Source organism: Onychomys torridus, chromosome 3 (genome assembly GCF_903995425.1).
Source record: "Onychomys torridus chromosome 3, mOncTor1.1, whole genome shotgun sequence".
Lineage (NCBI taxonomy): Eukaryota > Metazoa > Chordata > Mammalia > Rodentia > Cricetidae > Onychomys > Onychomys torridus.
The window spans coordinates 135,205,237-135,217,995 of record NC_050445.1 but is presented as its reverse complement, the minus strand read 5'-3'; the positions used below and the strand labels follow the sequence as shown (position 1 = coordinate 135,217,995).

Below are 12,759 nucleotides of genomic sequence, written 5' to 3'. Positions count from 1 at the left end.
GAAATAAGGGTTTCTCCATGTTAGAGGCTCTGGGTAGTGCTAGAAGCAGGGACCTTGCAAAGGAGTATACAGGACCCATGGAGCTGCCATTTTGAGAAGCACCAGCTGGTTTGAGAAGCAAGGGATAAGGAGGCCGGAGCGGACTACAGGGCATCTGAAGATGGCAATGGTGGAAAGTCTGTGGAAGGGCAGGCTGAGCCTGCCGGTGGAGTGTCCTATCCTTGGGCACCATTTCCCGATGAAAGCCGTGACGGGAACATCCGGAGTCTTCGGCTTGGTGGGAGCAATGTGAGATGCTCTTGGCTCTTTTGGCGTAGGAACTAGGAAATCCGAGGATGCAAAGGTCATCTAGCATTTTGGTTGGCTTCTGGCTCTGCCAGAAATGTCATACTTGTCACACATGCCTTTGTAGGATACCTCTTATGACACTTTGTCAAGTCAATTTTATTTTCCCTTCTTAGGTTAAGTAAACTAAGGCTGAGAAAGCTTAAGTGACGTGTCCCAGGGTTCACAGTCACACTAAATGCATTCTACCTGACTTCTCCTAATGGCTTGGGTGTTTTGCATTATGAAATGGTTTGTGTTGGGACTCACCTGGGGAAGGCTTTTCTGTTGCTCTTTGGAGATTTCTCATTTATTTCCTTCTGTAACTCTAGTACTTTCTCCTAGTACTCAGTCGCTTGGCTTTTTTTGTTTTATTCTTTTGAGACAGGGTTTCATGTAGCCCAGGGTGGCTTCCAATTTGCTGTGTAACCAGGGATGATCTTGTACTTCTGATCCTCCTGCCTCTACTTCCAGAATTCTGGGATTAGAGGCATGTGGCAGTTGTGTTTGGTTTAGCAGTGGTGGGGATTCAACCTGGGGCCACTGTATGCTAAGCCAGAATTCTGTCAACTAAGCTATAACTTTATCCTGGCTTTTTGTTGCTTTGTGGTGTTATTTGTTTTGAGACAGGATCTCACTTTGTAGTAGACTGGCCTAGAACTCTTGATGTATCCAGGTTGTTCTCATATTTGCAGTAATCCCTTTTACCTCAGCCTCTGGAGTCCTGGGATTACAGGTCTGAGCCACCACACCTGGCTCATCCTGATTTACTGAAGTAAATTTTAATGTAGATGACCAATGCCAGTTTTCCAGATGCATCTGCTGAAGTAAGAAAGTTTAAGGTTTTTTGTTTGTTTGTTTGTTTATTTTTTAAATGAACTGATGTTCCCCTTTGTGGTTCCCTGCCTTGTGACTGGTATTCTCTCCATAGTCAGTAGATTGCCAAATGCTCACAAGTAACTGTGAGGGCAAACGGAAGGGGAAAAGGGTTTCCCACACAGTCTGAAATGGGCAAGTAACTATGATCAGCAGCGAAGGGTGTCATGGCCACAATGTACGTACTGACTGACCTGAGTGTCTCACCAGTCTCGGGGAGAGGTAGAGGTGTGGAGATATTCTTGTGAGTCTAACTTGACATTTTTGTCATCCTTCCACTGCTAGTTTTTTGAGACAGGGTTTCTCTATTTAACAGTCCTGACTATTCTAGAACTCGATTTGTAGACCAGGCTGGCCTCAAACTCACAGAGATCCACCTGCCTCTGCCTCCCAAGTGCTGGGATTAAAGGTGTGTGCCACCACCGCCCGGAAAGTTAAAGGTCTTACTATATATAGGCCTCTACAAGTAGTAGATGAACTATGGTACCTGTGAGCTTGCTTCTATTTTCGGCTCAAGGTGTACCCACTGGGATTCCAGGCCCATGCTCAGGGCCACTGGGCACAGCTGTGCAGGTTGTATTCTCCATGGATGTCCCTCCTCCTAGAGAACTGCAATTCGGTGTAAGTTGTGTGTGCCAAGCAGCATGTCTGTGCACAAGCCCAGAGACTCTTGGGGTAGGTGGCCTTGACTGGAGCAGCTTAGAGTTAGTTCTCGTGCTCTTACATAGCCTTCCTCTCATGTTCAGGGGAGGCATCTCTGGGAAATAATGGGGATCCGCCACTCACTGCCTCACCTTCCCAAGACTGACAGATTGCTGAGCCTGACGACCTGAGTTTGATCCCACACGCTGGAAAGAGACAGCCAGCTGGCTGTTACAAGTTGTCCTCCAGCCTCCACACACATCTGGTACATATCTCCCCCACCCCATGATACTAAATAAGAATGTCAAAGTCTACATGAATGAGTGGGGGCAGACACTGCTTGGCCTCCGCCCTTCTTTATATACGGTTATGGGCACTGTTTTTCCACTTTGCTCTACTTCTCAAGAGCAAGTAGAGATGGGAGTTTTTGTGAAAGTTTTGTGTTAAATGTTGCCTCAGATTATCTAAAGCACCATGAGTTCTAAGGAGATTTATAGCTCCTAAATTAAGGTTATGCTCTCTAGCAGGTACATAAACTTTTAAGAGAAGCAATTTAAATATTATTCTCAGCCCGGGCATAGTAGAGCACACCTTTAATCCCAGCACTAGGAGCCAGAGGCCGGTGGATCTCAGTGAGTTCAAGACCAGCCTGGTCTACAGATCGAGCTCAAGGACAGCCAGAGCTCAAAGAACAAAACAAAACAAGACGTGGCAAGCACTAGATGAAGACCCCCTGTATTGACCTCTAGCCTGCATGTGAGCACCCAGACACACCTGCATATACAGGCATACCCCCCCCCCACACACACACATTCTCACCTTATCCTTCTCTTGTCAAAGATAAACAAAAGCTCATGAGCAGACTTAATTTCAAGGTTTATGGAAGAAGGCAAATCTAAGAGTCTGACAACTTAAATGGTGCTTGTGCCACATATGGTGGTTCCTACCATGTCTTTTAGGTGAATCAGGGCTGTCTATAAAAGCTCTAGTATTGATAGTGTAAGAGGCGATGCACTAATTGACCAGGACAAAGACAGCAGTAGGAGTGTATGCGTGAGGTGTGGACATTCGGCATATGTACTGAAGTGACCACGTTTGAATTCTTTTGTTGCCCATCCCTGGATCCTCGCGCCTTTATATCAACACAAAGCAATGCCTGGGTAACATCTGTTTTTAGGGGTCAGTGTCCATGCTATGGTGCTGGGTAGGGACTTTGAACATAGTCTTGTATGAAACTGAATGTCAAGCCTGACTCCTTCCCAGGTGGAATGTTCCTTAATAAGTAACTTAAACTAGGAAGCTTAATTTTCTTCATCCTTAAAATAGAGATTGATACTGCTAATGTTTGAAGGGCAGTTGTGAAGAGGATATGTGGATATGATTAGTTCCACACCTTCCTCAAGGAACCGTCATCCATTTATGTATGGGGTTGAACCCAGGGTCTTGTGCATGCCTAGAAAGTGTCCTGCCGCTGAGCTGTTCCTCACTTACCTTGTCTTGTATGCAAAGGCTTAGAGAAGTTTCGGTCAGAGAACTAGGGGCAGAAGATTGCCCAGTGACATAACCTACTGGGTCCCAAAACTTGTTGACACCCATTTAGCTGCTAGTGAACTGCCATGCAAGCCTGGGACATTCTAATTCAGCAGCTCCGGGGGAGTGGGGAAGAATCCTAGTTACCAATCCGATTTTGATGATCTCGATGGGCAGGTGACTTTGGGAGCCACCCTGTGCTGTCAGGGCAGAGCTGGTCCCTTCTGTCACTGCTGCCTTTTCTCTTAGAGCAGTGGCTCTCAACCTTCCTAACGAGGCCACTCTTGAGTACAGTTCCTTGTGTTGTGGTGACCTCCCCAACCATAAAATTTTGTTGCTACTTCATAACTGTAATTTTGTTACTGTTATGAATTGTAACATTAAATATCTGATATGCAGGATATTTGATATGGGACCCCTGTAGGGGTCATTACCCACAGGTTGAGAACCACTGACTGAAACTATGCTGTAGGCAATGTGGTCCTTCTGGCAGGAACTCAGTGCACAGGAGGGACTGTTGGACTAATGAATGCTTCTGAAGCAGCTGGATAGGCCCCACCCTTTAGACACCTGTCCCATGTCCTAGGAGGGATCTAGGTCCCCCTAAGGCTAAGAGCACAGGGTAGAGGAGACTACAGCCGGGCTGCACAGTAAACGGAATCAGGTGTGGCTTGGGTTTCCTGATCAGGACGGGGAGATCTGCTATAGGCTAATGAGCTTGTCCATCACATTCTCTAGGACACAGACCCAGTAGGGAGCTGACCTGTGTGTGCCACCTGTTGACAGGGCTTTCTGTGTCCTAAGCTGAGCCCCGGCTCCTTCTGGCCTCTAGGTATCAGGTGCTCTGCCTTGCTGCAGCTGTCATGGGCGCGCCCTCTGCTGCCTGGCAGCCACGGCCAGTGCTTCCTTACTGTACACTCTGGGGCCTCCCTTGGGGGTAAGCTATTTGATTACAGACAGAGGTAACGTTCCTGGTATTGCATCCCAGATAAGAACATGGATGATGGGGAGATAGTGCTGGAAGACATGGGAAGAAATGTGTTGGCATACGCCTGTCATCCCAGGACTTGGAAGAAAGACCGATGCAGAAGGATCTCAGAGACCTTGTCTCAAAGATGGGTGAACACGAACATATGAAAAGAAAGGAAGCCAGTAAGAGGAAAAGAATGTGTAAAGCCTGAGAAAGAGAGGGGCCAAGAAGGATATATGTAAGGCAGGCGAAGTCAGATTTGGATGGCAGGCCTGGGGGATGTGGCTTAGTAGTAGATGGCAAGGCCCTAGGTGACATCCTCAGGGTGACAATGAGGAAGTGAGTAGGCAGATGATCCTTGTCATTGTTTTACTGTGGCTGTGACATCCTTGTGACATGGCATCCTTGATCACCCCATTTGGTTAAACGAGTTCCTGGGTAGGAAACCCCACCAAGATGAGATGTAGGATTTCAACAGAGGCAATGAAGTAGGAAGTTTGGGTTGGGGCTTGCATTCCCAGCCAGGGTTTCCCAGCAGTGAGATCTCAGGATTGTGGGGTGTGTGCACATGACTCACCTGACCGCAAGACTTCCCAGGTTTACAGCCCTGAATACCTGTTCCTTTTCACTTACACACCTATCACCACTTAGCAACCACACCCTACCCTCTCCCTGGCCTCTGCTTTCTCCACCGCCAGGCGAGGGCTGCCACTCATACCCTCTCCCCTCCTGCCACTCATACCCTCTCCCCTCCGATCGCCTCCTCCCTGCTGTGGCGGCGTTTCCTAAGAGCCAGAGTCCTCTAGATCGGCTGACAAATCCTCCCTGGGCTCTCGTACAGAGCCCTTTTCCTGTCTGTGTCTCAGATTTCTGACCTATAAAGTGAACCTCGGGCTCACTCCTTGCTGTGCGGAGCTGTGAATGAGGTCTTTGGGAAGTGTTTCTTGTCGGATGAGAGATGCCACAGGGAGATCCACACAGTCCCTTCTCTTTCACTCTGCCTGCCCTCCTGCCCCAAGACCTACCTCTCCCCTCTTACTGTTTACCATACAGATAAGAAAGTCACGTAGGTCTGTGAACCCCTAAGACCTCACCTTGCAGATCCACCAACCTCTTACAATCTTCATCTCACCCACTCCTACCCTAGTAAAAACTGTGGAACACCTCCTTCTGTCCTGGAAGAAGCAGAAATGTAACATGTGCTCAGGGAAAAGCAACTTCAGCCTGGGGTGTAGCACTTGCGTAGATGTTCAAAGTTCTGAGTTCTGTCCACAGCACCATAGAAAGAGAAAAGAAAACCTAACATTATAGACTAGAGTTTAGGTTAGATAGAAAAGCTGCTCATTTCTGCCAGGTGGTATTGGCGCACGCCTTTAATCCCAGCATTTGGGAGGTAGAAGCAGGCATAGCTCTGTTCGATGGCAGCCTGGTCTACAGAGCAACTTCCAGGATAGCCAGGGCTACATACAGAAAAACCCAGTTTTGAAAAAAACAAACAAAAAGTCGCTCATTTTGCACACCAAGCACAGTGGGAGCCGCCATGGCCGACAACCCTGTGTAGAAGCTGTTACTATGTATGGCAGCTGGAGGCAGCTGATGGTGGCCTAGACAGTGCAGCAGAGTTGACTATGCAGGGCATGGAGCACCAGGTGGTGGTGGGTGCAATGAAGAGCCTACAGGCTCTGGGTGTGGTCACTGAGGCTGAGCTTCCTTCCACCAAGTGCTGGGAGCTGAGGACTGAGGATGAGGAGACCGCCCGGGAGGGCAGCCATGAGGCCCATGTATTTAGAAGCATCCCTCTTGAAGGCTTGGTGCAGAGTGAGCTTATGCAGCTGTCCAGAGCAAGATGGGCTTCAGCAGGGCCATGTCCACCAAGTGGATCCAAGTGGACAAGAGTGCAGTTTTGTTCCAAGTGGTGGGCAGTGTAGAGGATGAAGTACAGAGGTAGTTATAGCTGGTCCAGGCAGGCCAGCCTGAGAGGCCGGCTGAAAAGGAATGAGTTCAGGAAAAGGAAGCTGCTGACTGAGGTGACCCTGAAAACCCACTGGGTGAGCAAGGGCGGGCCAGAGCTGAGCCCAGAGATGATCCCCAGTGGCTCCTGGAGGGTCAGGCCCTTCCAGCCCTACAACTTCTCTGCCCGTGTGTGCTCTCAGGCAGTGGCCACCTTCTCGCCTGGCTTGTGGTCCTCTCCCAGCTCTGGCAGATCTTCCTGGAGATGGGGTTCTCTGAGATGCCTGCAGACAACTTCTTTGAGAGCTCCCTCTGGAACTTGGATGAGCTCTTCCAGCCTCAGCAGCACCTGGTACGTGACCAATAGGACACACTCTTCCTGCAGGGAGCTGGCTGAGGCCCTGTAGCTCCTAATGGACTACGTCCAGCGGGTGAAATGGACCCACTCTTAGGGCAGCTCACAGGGCTGCAAGTATATCTGGAAGCTTGATGAGGCTGGGGAAGACCTGCTTCGCACGCACCACAGAAGCCAGCACCTGCACCCTTTACTGCTTAACCCAGAAGAAACCCTTCACACCAGCAAGTACTTCTCCACTGATCTGTGTTCCAGAATGAGATGCTGGACGACACGCACCTGGCCAAGCTCTACCAGATCAAGGGGTATAACAGCCGACCACGGGCTCACCCTGGGCTACCTCATGGGTGTGCTGAGGGAGTTCTTCAAGCTGGGGATCATCCGGTGGTGCTTCAAGCCAGCCTACCACTCCTACTAGAGCCCAGCATGGGGGTGTTCAGCTACCACCAAGGTCTAAAGAAGTTGGGGAGAAGTTGGCAACTCTGGGGTCTTTTGCCCTGAGATGCTTCTGCCCATGGGGCTCCCTGAGAATGTATCTGTTATAGTTAAACAATCCTGCTGCTCATTGAGAGAGGGAGGGAGAAGAGGTGGCTGGTCTGCCCTCAGAGAGTTTAAGGTTTGTCTGAGGAGAGATGTCAAGCTCTACCCAGTGGAGCTGAAGTGGAGATGCTGAGCCCGGGGGCAGGCCTTAGGGACAGTATGTTAGGAAGGCCCAAGAAGGGAGCCCAGAGGAGGATGTGGGATTGTACAGCTGGGTAGTAGGAGAAGAAGGAAACTGTGGACCAGCCTCCCTGGGCTCTCATAGGACACTTGGAAGCATGGCCTCATCTACTCGCTCTTCCCTGTCTCCACTGACAGGTTGTGATCCAGTCTGCCTCAGTGGTTCTCAGGAAGTGTTTCCCATGCTCCTTCCTGTAGAGACTTGTGAAGCCCAGTTTGAGGCAGGAACACCTAAGCTGAGGAAGACAATGTGAGCCTCAAAAGTAGCAAAGCTCAGAGTCAGACTCGGTCCCTGTGGTGCCAGTGTCCACCCTCTGAGTCAGGGCTCTTTCTCTGGGCGTTGGTCAGCCTTATTAGGCCACTCAGGGATGATCTTTAGGTGTGGCCCATGTCTTCATGCTCCTGAATACGTTGTCAGAATGACAACATAAACTCTCTCCTATTGTTCAGTGGCTTAAAGTTGAGCAGGCAGCTAATTTTAGAGGGTGAGATTTTTATTTCACATCCCACTATAAGCAGAGTTAGTTAAGGATAAAAAACTGCAGGAAGATGAAGTGACCACAGAAGGCCAAGTTGTTGTTTTTGTTTTTTTTTTAACACAATAGACTGAATTAATTTTATTAATATGCACAACAAATTATTGAATGGTGACTTCATGATGCTTTCCTCTTAAAGATGGTAAAAAAAAATGCTGAAATGTCTACATACTTGAGATGTTTGCTTGACAAGATTCTTCAGCGGCCATTTGATATGAGGTTGTACTGTCTAGGTGGGGAGGACGTGCTGACAGGCTGCTGTCCACACTGCTGGTATTTTGAGCACCTCTGACGAACGGGACAGTAGAGTGTAGTTAGAGTTTTCCTGCCTGGCCCACAGTCAGGACAAATCTCTCTCACCCGCCAGGCCCATAGACGCTCAGACCCAACCAAGTAAACACACAGAAACTTACATTGTTTACAAACTGTAAACATGGCAGGCTTCTTGTTATCTACTTCTTGTATCTTAAATTAACCCATTTCTGTTAGTCTATACTTTGCCACATGGCTTGTGGCTTACTGGTGTCTTTACATGTTGCTTCTCATGGCAGCAGCTGGCAGTGTCTCTCCCCCAGCCCTCCACTTCCCAGAATTCTCTTCTCTCTTGTCCCGCCTATACTTCCTGCCTGGCCACTGGCCAATCAGAACTTTATTTATACAGAGCAATATACACAGCAGTAGAGATCATCTTTCATGCAGGATGGGGCCACCAAGAGCTCCTCTGTGAGGAGGAGGTGGACAAAGTGATGTTGGCAGCAGGGGCTGAAGTGGTGGAGGTGGTGGAGGTGGTGGCCCTGAGCCTGACTCCCTGAGGACACCGGATCGGGAAGGACAAGGCCAATTGTGAGGAAGCAAAATAGTTCTCCCATCTGCCCACTGAGGGAAGGATGGTGATCCTCCTCCTCTTCCCCTTTCTCCTAGCCCCTTAGCCATAAGCTGGGGGAGACAGTCTCCAATACCCCCGTCCCTTTTTATAGAGAGGTCTTCCCATCTCATGGATAGGAAGTCTTGATTTTGTAAAGTATGTAGCAGATTGAAAGTTGTGAGGAAGAAAAAAAGATGTCGGTGAAAGGAAGGAAAGAAAGCCAGAGAAAGGACGAGAAGGAAAACTGTTCAGGAGGAGGGACTTCCAGAGAAGGCTGCAGTGGCCTCTGGTCTGGGAGCTCTGACACCCACAGCCACCCAAAAGCTGCCAGAAGGAAGGCCTCGGTGGTGATTAGGGGCACGGAGTGGATGAGGCAATTCAAGGGGGCTGTCCAGTTCCAGCTGAGGAATCATGGCAGTGGGAAGGGAAGGAAGGGTAGTCTGCTGCCATCACAGCAGACGTGGTGTGTGCTGAGGTAAAGATGAGCATACAGACGCTGGGCAGAGCTGGTGTCTGGCAGCGCTGTGCGTTCCCCTCTGTGCCAGGTGTGATCTGATGGAGCCGTGCACCTGAAGTGTGCATAGGCTGGAATGGAATTCAGACTATTAATGCTAAGTCAGTTTTCCAGATGCCTGTTTTTGGAAACTAACAAGCAGAGTGGTGTAGATATAATTCTAAACGGTCTTATTAAAGAAGAAACAGAGAGCCAAATAAAGAGTTAAAAGCCCAGAGATCGAGCAGCAGCAAAGAGCTAAGACCAGAGATCGAGCAGCAGCAAAGAGCTAAGACCACCTTATCTTACCACTCGCTGTCGCCGGGTCCCCTGAGAGAGAGACCTTCTTCCTGTGTCCTGTCTTTTTATTGACTCTCTGTTCTGCCTTCTCATTGGTTCTAAACCCAACCACATGACTTCTTCATCACTGCCTGTCTATACAGACCTCCAGGTCTCTATGGTTGGTACTGAGATTAAAGGCATGTATCACCATGCTGGCTGTGTCCTTGAACACACAGAGATTTTGCCTGCCATGTAATCGGATTAAGGGCATGTGCTACCACTACCAGACTTCTGCTTATTGGCTTACTTTTAGCTCTGATCCCCAGGCAACTTTATTAACATACAAATAAAATCACATTTCAGCCAAATAAAATATCACCATAGAGTGGGTTTGAAGTGGGGTCCCCTCCCCCTAACCTCAAATCACCCATTAGAAAATATAGCATTGTTTTGTTGATTCCTATCATACCCTGTAAAGGGATGACAGGACACTAGACAGGAAGCAGGTCATTCCATGGCCAGAAAAGATGGCAGCGAGGGTGCCAGAGCAAATGGAGGTCTGATTTCTGGAGCTACAGTTCCATCTGCCTAGAATCCCAGGTCACCAAGAGAGGGCCCACTCAGGTGCATCCGCCATCCACCACGCAAGCTGCCTTCCTATTTGAATTCCACTCTCTTCTAATTGCTGCATAGCTGTTGTTTACTTACTAGTTTATACTGTATTAATTTATATCTGGTGGATAATAAATCTATCACGAAAATGCTAAATTTAGCCAATTAGCATATTTGTGACTTCACACCATTTGTGTGTGTGTGTGTGTGTGTGTGTGTGTGTGTGTGTGGTTGAGCACCAAATACCCACTCCTGGAGAATATTCTTAAAGAATATTTTGGACTTGGGTAAAGCTTAGTGGTAGATTGCTTGCATGAGGCCCTAGGTTTGCTCTCCAGCAACACACACACACACACACACACACACACACACACACACACACACACACACACACACACACACACACATACATACATACACACACACATACACACACACATACATTCACACATACACACACACTAATATAGTGACTGTGTTATTAAATTTTCTATTTCTTTTCTTCTTTTTGTTTTTGTTTTGTTTTATTTTGTTTTTTTAGATAGGGTTTCTTTGCTTAGACTTGGCTGTCCTGGAACTCTCTCTGTAAACCAAACTGGCCTCAAACTCACAGAGATCCGCCTGCCTCTACCTCCCGAGTGCTGGGATTAAAATCATGCACCACCACCTCCAGCTTTTCTGTTTCTCTTTTAATGCTCTGCCCTCAAACCCAGAATCCCCCTCCTTCCTCAAATGCCTTCTGTTCATATGCAGTCTTTATGAGGAACTCACTATCATTGGTGTGTAATGACTGAATTATTTTGTCAGCTCTGAGGCGACTTGAATTTTAACTTTGTTTCTTGAAGGAGTTAATGTCTAGTGGATGAGTGAAATGATGCATGGACACCAAGCTGATCTCACCTAAAGAAATGACAGCAAGTAGGACATGATGACGCATGCTTTTAATCCCAGCGCTCGGGAAGCAGAGAGGGTGGATCTCCGTGAGTTGGAGGCCAGCCTGGGCTACAGAGGGAGCTTAAAAAAAAAGGAGGAAGGAAGGAAAGAACAACAGCAGCACAGTGGCTCTCATGACACCCCTTTCCTCTGGTCTTCACCATTGGGCTACACTACCTCTCCCCCGGCCCCATTAGAGAAGTGTTTCTTTTTCTCTTTCTAGTTTTAATTTTTTATTTTCTGAGAGCAGCTTTGAATAAACCCCAAGTCGAGAACTGGCTCTTGCTGAGATCTGTGTGGGCAGAAGTTTGCCCCTTCTTTGGCTTGGCTTCTGCAGTTGCAGGCCTTTCTCACGCTTTGTCCCTTCTTTGAGCCCGCTCCCACTGTGTGAGACGGGGGTCTGCCTAGCACACTTCATTGTCATGGCGGGGAGTGTCCAAAGACCCTTGTTTCACATTACCCAGGCTTCGGATCGCTATCTGCCAGGAGATAGGGGTCTGAATAGGTCTGCCTCTTACACTGTCCTGCATCTGGATTGATAGGAAGAGAGGACAAAGACCTAGAAACAAAAAAACGGTGTGGAGCCTACATGGGCTTCCAGCCCGCTCCCATGGAGGGACCCAGATCAGACAAGCAGAGCTCCGCCAAGGGCAGCCTCAGCCATCCTTTTGTCTTCCTTCATTTGCATAGATTTGAACCAGTTAAGCTTCAGCCTATGCTCTTCTCAGAAACCAGACTGTAGCCCAGTCTCTTTTTAACCTCTAGCATGCTGCAGGGGACAGAGGAGTCAACCCTGAGGAGATGCAGCCCTGAGAAATTCTATGTGATTCAGCTTTTAGAGGCAGAGCTATTTTAAATATATTAGGGGGTGCTTGTTTAAAGGGAGTCATGCCAGGTCTGTTAGCAACATGAGGTTTTCATTTATTAGTGCACTACTGTAATCCCAGTCCTGGGAAGGCTGAGGCAGGAAGATTGTGGGGTGAGTTTGAGGCCAGCTTGGACTACATGAGAGAAACGCTGTCTCAAATGGAAAACCAACCAACCAAACAAACAAACAAACAAAAAACCCACCACCAAATAAAAAACAGAGCATAATAATTGCAGTGGTCCATAAAGTCATCATTTTTCTGGATAAAACAGGACCAGAGCCGGGCGTTGGTGGCACACGCCTGTAATCCCAGCACTTGGGAGGCAGAGGCAGGTGGATCTCTGTGAGTTCGAGGCCAGCCTGGTTTCCAAAGTGAATTCTAGGAAAGGTGCAAAGCTACACAGAGAAACCCTGTCTCCAAAAACCAAAAACCAAAAACAAACAAACAAACAAAAATCAGGACCAGATCACAGAGCTACGAGATAATGAGGGCCCTAGACTCCCGTCTCTTAGCCTCATGCTTATTTCAGTCATAGCAATGATGGGACACGGCAGAATTTTCCAATCTTGAGTCTCCTATTTTTTTTTTCTTTTTGTTTTTTTTTCTTTGACTTAAAAACATTTTTGAGGTTGGGGATTTAGCTCAGTGGTAGAGTGTTTGCCTAGCAAGCACAAGGCCCTGGGTTCGATCCTCAGCTCCACAAAATATATATATATATATTTGAGGCTAGGTATGGTGACACATACCTGTAATCCCAAGCACTCTGGGCAGAGGCAGGAAGATTATAAATTCAAGGCTAGCC

General features: G+C 48.1%; 1 protein-coding gene and 1 pseudogene across 1 annotated transcript in view; both read left to right on the top strand.

Annotated features, from left to right (window-relative positions):
* B4galnt3 (beta-1,4-N-acetyl-galactosaminyltransferase 3) overlaps positions 1-12,759 on the top strand; it is an 89,624-nt gene that overhangs the window by 13,366 nt on the left and 63,499 nt on the right. The window lies entirely within an intron of this gene.
* Positions 239-7,320, top strand: LOC118579474 (annotated as a pseudogene).